Source organism: Saimiri boliviensis, chromosome 11 (genome assembly GCF_048565385.1).
Source record: "Saimiri boliviensis isolate mSaiBol1 chromosome 11, mSaiBol1.pri, whole genome shotgun sequence".
Taxonomy (NCBI): Eukaryota; Metazoa; Chordata; class Mammalia; order Primates; family Cebidae; genus Saimiri; species Saimiri boliviensis.
Window position 1 is genome coordinate 83,701,530 of NC_133459.1, and position 14,965 is coordinate 83,716,494.

At 37.9% G+C, this 14,965-nt stretch overlaps 1 non-coding gene across 1 annotated transcript; it reads left to right on the forward strand.

Moving 5' to 3' along the window:
- Positions 1 to 10,091: 10,091 nt before the first annotated feature.
- Positions 10,092 to 10,223, forward strand: LOC120366235 (small nucleolar RNA SNORA51). The gene has a single exon (XR_005580970.2). It is a non-coding gene; the product is annotated as a small nucleolar RNA SNORA51 (small nucleolar RNA).
- Positions 10,224 to 14,965: the final 4,742 nt, after the last annotated feature.

Here is a 14,965-nt window from a genome sequence, read left to right on the forward strand (position 1 = left end):
TATCCAGACCCTTTTTGTAAGTAATCAGTAATTGCTTCATAAAGGCTTACAGCTTTTTCATATTTGAATTTTATAATCCAAAAATAATTTCAAAGAAATGTTAATTTGGATTATTTTCCCATTTAGTTTGTCTCACTTTATCTTCCTTAAGCATATGTGCATGGGCTCATTAAGCTATAAATTTTATGGATGTCTATGAGTTATGTTAAATGTCAATTTCCAGTATTGTTATTTTGAGTTCTGTATTTCACTCCCAGAAGATGTCCTAGGAGATCTTGAACCACTCCAAGGTTAAACTCCTGAACTCTCTTTAAATCACAGTTGTCAGCTTCTTAACCTCTACCTCAGCATCCACATCTCTAAGAAGGTATCCATTTTCTTTTGCAAGTAAATATCTAAACATGACATTGTGCTGAGACACCATGATGGTGCCTTTACTGATTGAGTAAAGCTATGGCTAATTTTCTTTTTCTTTCCTCATCTTCACCTTTCTCTTTTTTCCTGAATTCCTCAAAAGCAATACCATGTAGAAAAATTCCCTTTTCAATGAAAGAACTCAGGACTTGACTTCTATTAGGTTGGTGCAAAAGTAATTTTGGTTTCTGCCATTAAAAGTAATGGCAAAGTAACTTTTAATGGTAAAAACCATAATTACATTTGCACCAACCTAACAGTTTTCTCAAGAAGGCTACATCCCAAACTAGCCAGAGTTGCTTAATATTTGATTTTGTTTGTTTTAGTATAATTAAAATTATAATTATGATAGCAATAATTATAGCTAATATTTGTTTTGGGCATTTACTATATATGAAATAGATACTAATATTATTCCCATTTGGCTGGTGAAGAAATGGAAGTTTAGTAAATTCAGCAACTTGTCCAAAGTGACTTCTTAACTACCAATTTATATAATCTCACATTTTAATTTTTTTTTGCCTTGTTCTCACTTTGTTCTAAAATGAAGATTTGAGGTAGAGATGCTATTTTCAGTATATTAGTAGCAAGTTGATTAAACTTGTATTTTCTCCTATCTATCATAAAGACACATGAAAATGTTATGAATGGTTTTAGACGACTACTATTAGATTATTGAGTCTGAGTAAATTGTGGCAAGAAAAACAGGAGCAATTGCGAAGGCCTCAACTCTAGTTCCAGCTCTGTAACTGCTTTTCTTTTGCCTGACCATGGCTGCCTGAGTCATGCGATCTCAGTCTCAGTTTTGCTATCAGTAAAGTGGATAATAGCAGCTGTCCTGACCATATTACAGATTTTGGTAATTAAAGGAATATTATAGGAATATTTTATAAACTCTTAAGTGCAACCCAGTATCTAACAGAGGGAATGATTACATGTAGGGTCCTAGATACTGGAAATTCCCAGGAGGTCTTATCTCTCCTTTGAAAGGGTAACAGTTCATTGCAGAGGGCTGAACATGAGGCATATTCTAAGTTACATTTGCTCAGGATTCAGTTCATCAAACAGTGTGGGCACAGCCTGGGGACTGGGATTTCCTGTGGTTGAGCTGGCATGCACTCAACCTGGGGATGGGGATGATGCCTCGTTCATCTTGGGCCCACAGCACCTGGTATGTTACAGAGTAGTGCTTGGTTACATCAAACACACTAGAAAAAGGAAATCTTATCATGGATCCAGAGGGGAAAATTTTACTTTCTTCCCAAACTCACAAATGTGGAACCTGCTCATTCACTCTCATAGAAATGTTAAACTTGGCGGATTCGCAGAATTTTGAAGATTTGAGATTCAATGCCTGCCTTTCTCTCTAATTTGGCCCAGCATCATGCCAGAACAAGACTGATATTTTAGCCTAAGCAAATATCAAGAATAGAAAAAGCAACTGTGGCAACACAGTTCCTAATGAATGTAACAGCAAGGCAGCAAAGGGAGCAGAGTAGCGTTAAGCTGTGGAAGAAAAAGAAAAAGTGATTGTGAGAAATCCTGGGAAACTGTCAAACCCACAGCTTCAACGAGGGCCAGAATTCTCCTTGGGAAAATAACGACAAGTGACACCCAAGCTGCCTTTTTACAGCTTTCTAAACAAAAGGCATTTATACCTCCTGAGCATATGGGCTGAAAACATAGTCTAGGCAGTGCAAAAAAAGGTAGGTTAGAAAGCTGTGGAAGGCCAACGTGGAGGCAGGGAGGCAGGAGGGCTTCCTGGTATAGTTTAATATAGACTAATTCAGGGTGGGACTGGCTGTTTCCCAAAAGAGTTTTTCTCACTTGACAAAGGCAAATTGGGGTTTGAAAAGTTCACCCAACTCCATAAGTTCCCTCTAAATGGACAAGGACATCTTTCAGAAAAGGTGATCCTGGAACAATCCAGAACCAGATCAGCCTTTATCCTGCTCATGTTTCCCTTCCAGTGGAGCTTGGGTTATTTAGTGGGGTGGGGTGAGGTAAAGGTAGGGCAGGGAGGAGAGGTAGAAAGACTATCAACGTCTTATAAAGCATTGATCACATGTTTGATATTTGCTTAAACTCTAGGAAATCCTACGCAGGTTGGAGAGTTTAGCAGACTTGAAATGTCATGATGCTCTCTGCCAAGCGCATGCTTCATGCTCAGCATCTCTGAGAAACAGGAAAATTGAAACCGAAAGCAGAGAAACAGAAAATGAGCACCAATTCTCTCCTTGGAACACAATAATTCTGCAGCATTTTAAGCCTAGTGATAGCTCTGTATTCCATGCAACATACATGCATACTACCTGTTTGAATGTGATCTATATTCATATTTAGAACTATCCCTAAGTTTAAAATTATTTTAACAAATTCATTTAGTCAATACATAAATATCAGCAAGATGATGATTTATACTTTCTTATTCACCAAGGGCCTAAAGCACTTTCTCTGACTTGCTCAATACAGAGTTGCCACGTAACTTTAATTTCCAAAAAGAGAAAAAAAAATCAGTATTTGTGAAGTGCCACAAAGCAAAGTGCAATAAAATGAAGTATGCCTGTAAGACAGTTTTAACTTCTAAAGCTGTCTTGAAACAGTTGATATAATTTGAGTGGACATATGCAAATTCAGCACTACTGTTATGTAAATATCTTCCTCTGGTGTTCCTAACAATTTCATACACAGCTGGCTGTTGCTCCTGAGGAAAATCCTGGTAATAACAGTGCTATAAACTGGATGTTTGCTTCTCATCTCCTCAAACTTCAAACAGTTACCAATGCTGAGGGAGCTCTGAGCATAGATGCTCTTTTCTAAGATCTTAGTGGTCTTTTTTTCCAGACAGTCAGGGAAAAAAAAGTCTGGCAGTTTCTTTCTCACCCATCTCTCCAATAACCTCAGAGCCAAGTCAACTGGCTGGAATGTGAAGTGTGAATGGCTTCTATCAAGGGGAGACAAGACCTTGGCAAACAAATTGGAAAGGCAGATTAAAAACAAAAAGGCAGATACTTTCTGATTTTCACTGTTAGGCTAGTTCAGAAAATAGTAGAGTTGCATCCTTCAGCTTGAGTTCTTGGAAGCAGTAGCAAACATGAAGCCCAAGTGAATGGCTAATAACTCTCCATAAATATCAATAGAGGCTTTCTTTCAGTCAAAACTTTGTACTGTCACCAGTGAATGGTATATGGCTCTTTTCCACATGATTAAACAAAGAGAGATCAATTGTGAAAAAAAGAGAAGCAGAGAACCCTGCAGAGAGAATGAGGCATGTTTCATGTAGCTGTTTGTGTTCACTCCAGTAGAATATCGTCTGTAGAGAATGAGGGTCTGTCACTGAGGAAATAGTTTTCTTCTTCTTATCTCTAGTATGGTTGATGTGATCATTCAGTTAAGTGCTATTACGGGTTGAACTGTGTTCCCCACAAGGAAGATATGTTGAAGTCCTAAGCCCTAATACCTCAGAATGTGGCCTTACTGGGAAAATAGGGTCGTGGCAGTTGTAATTAGTAAAGATGAGGTCATACTGGAGTAGAGTGTGTCCTTAGGCCAATGGGACTAGTCCTTCTAAAAAGATACACCCACAGGGACAATGCCACGTGATAAAGGCAGAGATCTGAATTACATGGTCACAAGCCAAGGAATGCAAAAGATGCCAGCAAACTACTAGAAGTTAGGAAGAGGCAAGAAGGGATTCCCTCATGGGTTTCAGAGGGAGCACAGACCTGCCAACAATTTGATTTTGGAATCTTAGTCTCCAGAACTGTGTGATTTGACATTTCTGTTGTTTTAAGCCACATGGTTTGTGGTACTTTGTTACAGTAGCTCTGGAAAACTAATACAACTGTTTATACGTTCAGAGGCAGTGCATTCAGCCCACCAGTATTGTGGTTTCTCCAAGCTGGAGGTCTCATTTTAAAGGCATATGCCCAATATGTATTGTAGCTATGATAGAAGCCCAGAAGTGTCAGCTCCCTAATGAATAAGGGTTATACTGAGCTGGGCCATCCCTGGGATTCAGTTTCCCAGGTCCTGAGAAAAACACGGTTCCCCAGTAGTTAGCCTCACTATTATTTTTACCAAATCCCTACATAACACAGTTGCAATAATAAAACTATCCAGCGTACCTACCAGATGTTTTTATTTCAGTTTATAATATCTAATTTTTGAGCTTTAAGTAACCAGTTCTACAGAAAGCTAGGCAGCCCCACCCTGGCTTTTTAGATTGTATTGCATGTATGTTTGTGATTGTATGAGACTTTACTAAAAATTTCAAGGAGGATGAATTTATACTATGAAATATAAATTATCTCAACAGGAATAACAAGGACACCAAGATATTTCACTGGCCTTCCCTTTATTAGTCACTCTGAGGTACTAAGAAAACCTAGAAAACCTTCTGTTTTCCAAGACCCAAAGAAGAGACACATAAGGTATTTGGGGTCAATGAAGGCCTCAGATATGTGGAAAAAATATGCCATTCCTCTTTTTCTTAGACCAATGTCAATTCAAGTTATAGGACCTTTATTAAGAGAGCATGATGCTGTCCTTGCTTTCCTTAATCTCCCTCTCTCTCTCTCTCTTTTTTTTTTTTTTTTTTTTTTTTTTTTTTTTTTTTTTTTTTTTGAGACAGAGTCTTGCTCTGTCACCAAGTCTGGAGTGCAGTGGTGCAATGTTGGCTTACTGCAACCTCAGCACCCCACAAACTCCCTGCCTCAGGTTCACCCAATTCTCCTGCCTCAGCCTCCACATTAGCTGGGATTACAGGAGTGCACCACCTTGCTTGGCTAATTTTTGTATTTTTTAAGAAGAAGCACCCTGTTGGCCAGGCTGGTCTCAAATTCCTGACCTCAAATGATCCATCCACCTCAGCCTCCCAAAGTGTTGGGATGACAGCCGTGAGCCACTGCACCCAGTCTCCTTAATCTCTTTAAACTCTGAGATCCTGACAGCAAATTTTGTTTTGTTTTTACCATTTCATATGGCTTTGATTTGAGTTCACACTTTAGCAAATTCAAATGCTAGGGCAGCTGGTTCCTCTAATCTGCAATGTTACTAAGTCTAAAACTGCCAACCATATTCTTTGGAGTTTTCTGACTCCTTAGCTAAAATCATTTTCTTACAAGATCTCTCTGAAGTTGTTGATTCCAGCAGTGAAGTATTTAACACCGACACACACATTTTGTGGCATCACCAAAAACTGTTCTTCATACTCCATTGACCTCATTTTCCATTTAAAGTCAGTGCAATTAGATAAAAACCTTGAAGCTTAGACTCATGTAGAGAGATGGGGCATTAATTTGTTTTTAATTTGGAAAGCTTCTTATTGTTAATAATGGGCCATAGTCATCTTTTCATTTCTCTAAGCTGCCACTGCATTCTTTATGCTCCTCATTTGTCCTTAAAGTGGGATCTTTCTTTGTGATGGCTTTCATGTTAATTTTTATACTGTAGATTAATTTTTACGTTATATCGAATTCAACTGACTATATGCCAGATACTGTTCCAAATGATATAGATAAAGCAGTGAATAAGGCAGAGCAGTCCCTGGGGCTTGTGGAACATATAGGTCAAGGAAATTTGTTGCAAATTGTTAAATCTAAATGCAGTGATAAACCACTTGAAGCAATTCTCAAACTTGGCTACACTTTAGGATCACTTGGGGAGATTTTAAAAAATCTCTGTGTAAGGACTTCTGGTACCAGACATGATGGAATAACTTGAATTTGAGCATTCCTCTCACTGAAAATTACTTCAAAATCTAAATGAAGCACACAAAGCAAGAGCCTGAAGCCAGTGGAGAGTAACCAACCCTGATAGGACTTGAGGGGCTATGATTCCTGAGATAAGTGAAACACAGCTTCATATTCACCCTGGCTGCTGCTTCTTTTTTTTTTTTTTTTTTTTTTTTTTTTTTTTTTTTTTTTTTTTTTTCTTAAAAGGCAAAATCCCAGGGAAGTAAGAATTGCAGGAAAGCAAACCAAAAAGTTTTGTGCAGTTTCCACTCAAAGTACTGGATGATTGCTAAGCTGGGCATGTACAGGGAAAGGTTCCAAGAAACTCAGGAAAAAAGGCAGGAGATGAAGGGTAAAATGCTAAGCAGGGGCTTCAGCTGTCACATTGTGCTGTGGAGACAGACTGGAATTTAATCCTCACTAAGATGCTGCCTAAGTGGAGAATCTCAGCATAAGATGGTTGACATAGGATGATTGATATGCTTTAGATTTATATTTTTAAAAGATTGCTGGCTCTTGCAGAAAGAATAAATTGAAGAAGATAACGCAGAAGCAGTGAGACCAGGTAGGGTGATTTAGCAGTCTACCAGTGTGGTCCAGACCACAGATGATGGAGACTTGGTCTTAGTGGTGGATATATTGCAGGGCATATCTCATAGTGCAAAAATAAAATCTAAGGTAAGAAAATGCCAGACACTACAGGACTTGCTGATAGATCAATGGAAAGTGGGGTTGAAAGAAGAAGATTTCTTATTTAACTAAGGTATTCTCATTCAGGAACAATTTTGTCTCCCAAGAGACACATGACAAAATCTGGAGACTTGTTGGTAAATACCCTAAAATGCACTGGACAGCACTGACAACAAAGAATTATGTGGTGCAATGTGTCGATTGTGCTGTTGTAAAATCCTGGCTTAACCTCTTAAAAAGGTATGACTGATCTCCACAACATAGTTCTTTTCCAATGGATATCTGTGTTTTCAATTAAACTGTAAAATTCTTGGAAGTAGAGACCGTATCTTTGACTTTTATCTTCACCTGCAGGTGAAGATAAGAAAATTTTTTTTAATTAATAGATTTTATTTTTAAAAGAAGTTTTAGGTTTATAGAAAATTGAGTGGAAAGTACAGAGTGCCCATAAATTCCCTCTTGTCTCCCCATAGAGATTTTCCTATTATTAGTATCTTACATTAGTTATGCATTTATTACAATTGATGACTAGTATTAAAACATTTTTGTTAACTGAAGTCCATAGTTCACTTACATTTTATAAAAATAGTACCTACTGATAAATAATTACTAATTTAATAATTCATCAAGGAACATGACGATAACAAGAGAGGAAGAAGGTAACTGCCGATGATTGCACATCTATTGTGTTCGAAGCACTATGCAATCAATTCATATGTAAATATATGTATATGTGATATTATTTTATATGGGACAATATCAATACCTGTGAGTTGGGTATTAAAATCTCAATCTTAAAGATGAAAAACATTAGGCTCAGAAATTTCAAGTTATTTGCACAAAGTCACAAAACTTTGCAAATGGAGAAGTTTAAATGCAATGTCAGGGTCCATATTCATGTAGTTACACCGAATACTCTTTCCTTTTCTTCTCATATGAGAAATGGTATGGCTTAGTTTTTCCTGTTTAAAATGCCTTTACCTGCTGCTGGTGCATAGTCTTTTCCAGCCTTGCCTCTCAGCTCCACCACTGGAGGTCCATGTGGTTTCGGGTCGTGCCAAATGGCTGCCCCACCCTTGATACTTTTAAGCCAGGCTAACACACCCACACAAACCCATACAATCAAGCTGCAAATGTTAACAGATGTTCAAGCCTCTCAGCTCCTGCTCTCACCTCCCTTTTCATTCTCGCCTGATTGTGCTTGCTCTCACCATTCTAGCTCTGAACTCTTGGTGCTCTGTTCCTGCCCCACACCCCAGATTTGGACTCTACTGATACTTCCTTAGAGACTTTTTCATCTGAGTTCCCCTGCATGTTTCTTGGCTTAGTTCAAATCTTCCACCTTGATATTTCTCGTTGTCTCAGATGTGTTGGGGAAAGATACCTTTATTTCCTGAGTCCTAGGTCAGGTCTGGGGTCACAACTCAGGGTGAGATTTGACTATCGAAATGTTATGTATGTTAAGGCTGGATGGGGTTGACTTATCAAATGGAATGTGGGAGGGGGGCTGGAAGGCCTGTGCTAGACCAGAAGTAAGTAGTTCATTAACATTGTCTCTGCCCTCAGCCTTAGGAGTCTCAGGAGGATGAACTGTCATAAACAGTATGCTGGAATTTAGAAACAGCCCACACCAGAGCACCAGTGCTTGAACATATTGCCTGGATAGTTCCATATTCCCACCTACCTCTTTCACTTCTTTGCTTACATATGCATTTGTTTTCTCCAAGTTGTAAATTCCTAGGGGACCAAGTATCGTTTTCATTTCCAACCATGATTTCTTTTCCTTAAAATTCCCAGATCTGTACAAATCTTTTGAATGTCTATAAAGCACACTGTTCTCTTCTGTTTCTTTTAAGTAATATAGAAAACCCAAACTTTTGCCTCTCTCTCTGACAACATTTCACTGTAAGTGAATTCACCACCACTGTCAAAAGTGCTATTGAAAACATTACAGGAACTTGAGTATGGAGTCCCAGGGATGAACCTTGTTTGTCTTCCTTTTCCTAAGCTTTTCCCTTGTCCTTTTAGTAACATTGAAATAAATGCAATTTGTCTAACAAAATATTTCTTCTTATTAATTACAGAAATTGCTTTGATGTCATCTCAACTGAGTAGCAGTGCTTTGAGTTTTCCTTTCTTCTCTCCCTCCTCTTCTATCCCAACCCTATCCTTTGCTTAACTTTTCTTCCCTTTCCTTAGTGCTAATTGGTGTATTCTTAAGGAGCAGGGGACTAGGTTTAGGGGAATGATGGGTAGAGAAATATAAAACTTCTGTGAGACCTCTCTTCTTGAATCTTAAGTTTCCATTCATTCTAGACATTTGATTCTTCTCACAAATCATTTTGTTCTATTTCTGGCAGCTCATACGCTTGGGGAAGAAAATGCATATTTAAGATCAACCAACTGGCTATTCCCTTTGCCTGAAATGCTGTTCCCCCCAGACAGCCATGTGGCACACTTCCTCCAAACCATAGCTCAAATGTTACCTTCTCAGTGAAACCCTACCCTTATCATCCTATTTAATTCTGCAACCTATACATCCACTCTAATCTGCCTTACCTTTTCAACTTATTTTTCCATAGAACTTATCACCTTCTAACACAGTAATAACTTAATAATTTTTTACATTCTGTTTATTTATTTGCCTTTCCTTGTAGAATACATGCTCCATGAAGGAAAGTTTCTTTGCTTTGCTTGAACTTGTATCCCAAGTTCTTATAGCAGTGCCTGGCACATAGTGGGCATTTAGTTAATATCGGTTGAATGAAATGATACTAAAGAAATAGAACATTACCATTCATTTGGATTCCTCTATATGTCTCTCTGTGATCATACTCCTACCTAACCTCCTTTTAAGTAAATACACTGGATATCTTGTTAATAATTTCTCTGCTTTTCTTTATAGTTGATGCAAACTTTATATATCCCTACAAAATATAAATTTAGTATATCCAGATTTTTAACTTTATATAAATAATGCTTGTACATATCTTTCTAAAACTTTCTTTTTTTCCCTCAACACTATAGCATTCATCCATATTGATGCATGTAGTTTTAATGCAGTAATTTTTCTGCTGGATGGGATTCCAGTGTATAACTACATCATAATTCATATCTCTCTTTTTTTTTTTTGAGAGAGATGGAAATTTCACTGTATTGCTCAGGTTAGAGTGCAGTGCTCAGCTATTTTTAAAAAACTTTGTTAGAGATGTATATTTGTCTGTTTTCCCACTGCTATAAAGAAATATCTGAAGCCTCCTGATGCTTACTACAGGCTGTGTTCTTAAATTGACTGTATAGAAACAGGAGGTAGAGTAAACCTACTCCATATGCGTCTCAGCTCAGGCCCTGTGTCTGGTCTGTATTGTGAACGGGGGAACATAGAATCGAGAAAAAAGTTAAAAAAAAAAATCTGAAACTAAGAGAGCAAAGGGGGAAGTGCTACATACTTTTAACCAACCAAATCTCACAAGCACTTCCTACCGTGAGAATAGCAAGGAGGGAATCCACTCCCATGATCCAATCACTTCTCACCAGGCCCCTCCTCCAACATTAGGGATTATAATTCCACATGAGATTTGGGTAGCGACATAAATCCAAATCACATCAGACGGGGTCTCACCATGTTACACAGGCTGGTCTCAAACTCTTGGCCTCATGCAGTGCTCCTGCTTCAGCCTCCTGAGTAGTTGGGACTTCAGGTACATCCCACTCAATTTATCTCTCTTTTATAGCACACATATATTTAGGTTCTTTTAGTTTTTGTTATAAGCTATACAGTCAGGAGCATACTTATATACATCTTCTTCTACATATGTATAAGATTTTCTTCAGGATTTATACCTAGGGGTGGAATTTCTGGGTTGTTAAGATGAGCATATTCAACTTTATTGTGTAATGCCAAGTTGTTTTTCATAGAGTTATATAAATTTACATTTCTACTAGCAGTATAAAAGAGTTCTGCAGCTCTATGTCCTCACTAACACTTGGTTTTGTCAGACATCTTATAATAAAGATGTGAAGTGGTAACTCAATGTGGTTTTAATTTGTATTTCTCTACTCACCAAGAGACTGAGAATCTTTTCATATGTTTACATGCTGTTTCTTATTCCTCTTCTGTAAAATGTGTGTTCATTTTTGAAAAATTGGGTTGCTTTGCTTTTTCTTACTGAGCAATAGAAGCTCATTCTCAAAAACCATAATTTTATCAAAGCATTAAATTTAGGGTCAATTGCACTATATGACTTCATGGTCCCTGAGGACTTAACTGCCCTAAAACTTAACATAATCCTTAATGTAGAATGAAGATCCTGACTTACCAGGAAAAATTTACATAATATAGAAAGTCCCTGACTTATGACAGTTCAACTAATAATATTTTAACTTTATTATGGTGACACAGTGATACATATTCAGTAAAAATGGTACTGGAATACTCATACAACCATTGTTTTTCACTATCAGTACAGTGTTCAACAAGTTACAATAGATATTCAACACTGTATTATGAAATAGGCTTTGAGTTAGATGATTTTGCCCAATGCAGGCTAATGAAAGTGTTCTGAGAATGCTTAAGGTCAACTTGGCTAAGTTACGATATTTGGTAGGTTAGGAGTATTGAATGCATTTTTAACTTAGATGTTTTCAACTTACAATGAATTTATTAGGATGCAACTTCATTTTCAGTTGAGGAGCATTTATAAAAATAAATATTCAGCAGAATCTGTTAAAAGTGTGGTCCTGGTTTAAGTTAGCCAAATAAATAATATATTTGAGAAAGATTTTAATTAAAAATCAGTAAAACAAAAATAAGGGAATGTGTATAAATTTCCCTATGGAACTTATGATTTTCTTAAAATGTCTAATAAAGGAGGTTGGAATTCTATAGAAAAATTGCTCTGATAAGCATAATTAGTAGAATATATGCTAGCTATACTAATTTTTAACCCTAGTCTTTTTCTGTTAGAAATACTTTTTTTCCTTCACAGCTCTGAATAGAAATGACGAAAAACTGGCATTAATAAATGTTTTGTAAAGTAAATATCAACATGTTCCCAAGGGTTATTTTTAATGCACATTCCTGTCAAATTGCATTTACTACATTTGCAAATGCAAATCTAAGAATTCCTCAATTTTAGAGTGAATGGTGCCTATTCATTGCTAATATATCAGCAATACATATTATATTATATATGCTAATATTATATATTAGCAATGTATTATAGTACCAAGAAACGAGAAATAAATTTTATGACACTCTATTATTGGACATACGGTTCTCACCTGGGAAGCATTTAAGCTATTCATGAATGTTTTCCATTTTGTTTGGTTGAAAATGGATTTTCCAGTGGTATATCTATCTTAGAAAACAAGATGGGTCTTATTCATCACATACCGTAAATCAGAAAAGCACCTATTTTATAACAGGTTAAAGAAACTTATCCCAGAAAATTCAATGACTCAACATTTGTTGAGAAGTGCCTATCCTATTCTTCTAACTCCAGCCATTTTATTCACATAAAAATGAGGTCAAGCAGTAATTCTAATGACAAAGGAAACAACTTTGAAAGTGACTTTTCAATTTGTGACTTTTGAGTATGTTAGAATTATTACTTGAAGAAAATTATTTTAAGTAGTTAAGACTGGAAAGATGTATTCCCAGTTTGAAAGATTCCACGAAAAAACCAGCATAAAAAATGAAAATAGATTTGCATAAAAACATATAACTGTGAACTTTCAAAACACTAAAGTTTACAGATATTAAAACTAAACAACAGTTCACCTAGAATGTACTGAAAATCAGAATAACATCTGACTTTTTAATAGCAATATTGGAAGCTGAAAGATAATGGGATAATGCTTTAAAATCCGTAGAGACAGAGATCCAAGATGGCCGAATAGAACAGCTCTGGAGGGCAGTTCCCAGTGAGAACAATGAAGAGGGTGAGTGATCACCACATGTCCAAATGAGTTATTACTGCCCACAGACCAGGAGATTCTCGGGCTGAAAAGCACCACAAGTTTCCAGCACAGCTGTTTCAGCCAGCACAGTGGGTCTCTGCACAAAAACTCACACAAATCTGGGTGGTCATTTCAACTGGCACCTGGAATGCCTGGGAGACAGAGCCACCCATTCAACTAAAAAAAAGGGGGGGATAAAACAGGGAGCCAGGTGATCTGGCTCAGTGGGTCCCACCGCCCACAAAGACCAGTAATCTGAAATGCTTTGTATTTGTAGTTTCACAGCAAGCACAGCTGGACCCAGAATGGTCCAGCTCTGTGGGGGAAGGGCATCTGCCATCACCAAGGCAGTCCACCACTACAAAGGCAATCCACCATTACCGAGTGAGTCTGCCATTACCGAGGCAGTCTGCCATTACAGAGGTAGTCTGCCATTACTGAGGCAGATTGCCAATACCAAGGCAGTTCTAACTATATCTCTGTAAACAAAATGGCAAGGAAGTTTACACAGCAGTTGGACAGGGCCATGGCAGCTCAGCAACACCTCTGCTGGCAGACTGTGACTAGGCTACCTCCTTGCTGGGCAGGGCATCTCTGAAAAAAGGCAGCAGCATGCCAGGAACTTATAAATAAAGCCCCACCTTCCCAGGACAGAGCACCTGGGAAAAAAGGCAGTTATGTGTGCCACTGCAGCTGACTTAAATGTACCTGACCAGCAGGCCTGAATGGAACAATGGAGCTCACAGCTTAGCACTTGAGCTCCTATAAGGGACAGACTCTTACCTCAAATAGCTCCCCAACTCCCCTATGTCCAAAGAGACACCTCATAAAGGAGAGCTCAGTCTGACTTCTGGCTGGTATCCTTCTGCGACAAAGATAACAGAAGAAGAAACAGGCAGCAACCATTACTGTTCTGCAGCTGTCACAGGTGATCCACAGGCAAGCAGGGTCTGGTGTGGACCTCTAACAGTCCTATAGCAGAGGGGCCTGACTGTTAGAAGGAAAACTAAAAAACAGAAGGAAATAACTTCAACATCATCAAAAAGGAGGTTCATTCAGAGATTCCATCTGAAAGTCACCAACTACAAAGACCACAGATAGATAAATCTACAAAGATGAGAAGAAACCAGCACGAAAAGGATGAAAACACTCAAAACCAGGATCCCTCTCCTCCTCCAGGGGATCACAACTCATCACCAGTAAAGGAAAAAAGCTGGATGGAGAATGATTCTGATGAATGGACTGAAACAGGCTTCAGAAGGTAGGTAATAACCAACTTCTCTGAGCTAAAAGAGCATGTTCTAACCAAATGCAAAGAAACTAAGAACCTTGAAAAAAGGTTTCATGAAATGCCAATGAGAATAAACAGCATAGAGAAGAATATAAATGACTTGATCGTTCTGAAAAACACAACACGAGAACTTCACGAAGCATACACAAGTTTCAATAGCTGAATTGACCAAGCAGAAGAAAGGATATCAGAGATTGAAGATCAACTCAATGAAATAAAACAAGAAGGAAAGATTAGAGAAAAAAGAGTGAAAAGAAATAAACAAAGCCTCCAAGAAATATGGGATTATGTGAAAAGAATGTTTTCCAGCCTGGATTCATTCTCTCCGTCACATTCAGGCACACCTATCAAACGTAGATAGGTATACCTGAATGTGACGGAGAGAATGAATCCAGGCTGGAAAACACTCTTCAGGATATTATCCAGGAGCACTTCCCCAACCTAGCAAGCAGTCCAATATACAAGTCCAGGAAATACAGAGAACACCACAATGATATCCATCAAGAAGAGCAACACCAAGGCACATAGTCATCAGATTCACCAGGGTTGAAATGAAGGAAAAAATGTTAAGGGCAGCCAGAGAGAAAAGTCAGGTTACCCACAGAGGGAAGCCCATCAGACTCACAGAGGATATCTCCGCAGAAACCCTAATAGCCAGAAGACAGTAGGGGCCAATATTCAACATCCTTAAAGAAAAAAACTTTCAACCTAGAATTTCATATCCAGCCAAACTAAGCTTCATAAATGAAGGAGAAATAAAATCCTTTACAAACAAGCAATTGCTGAGAGATTTCGTCACCACCAGGCTTGCCTTACAAGAGCTCCTGAAAGAAGCACTAAACATAGAAAGGAACAACCAGTAACAGCCACTCCA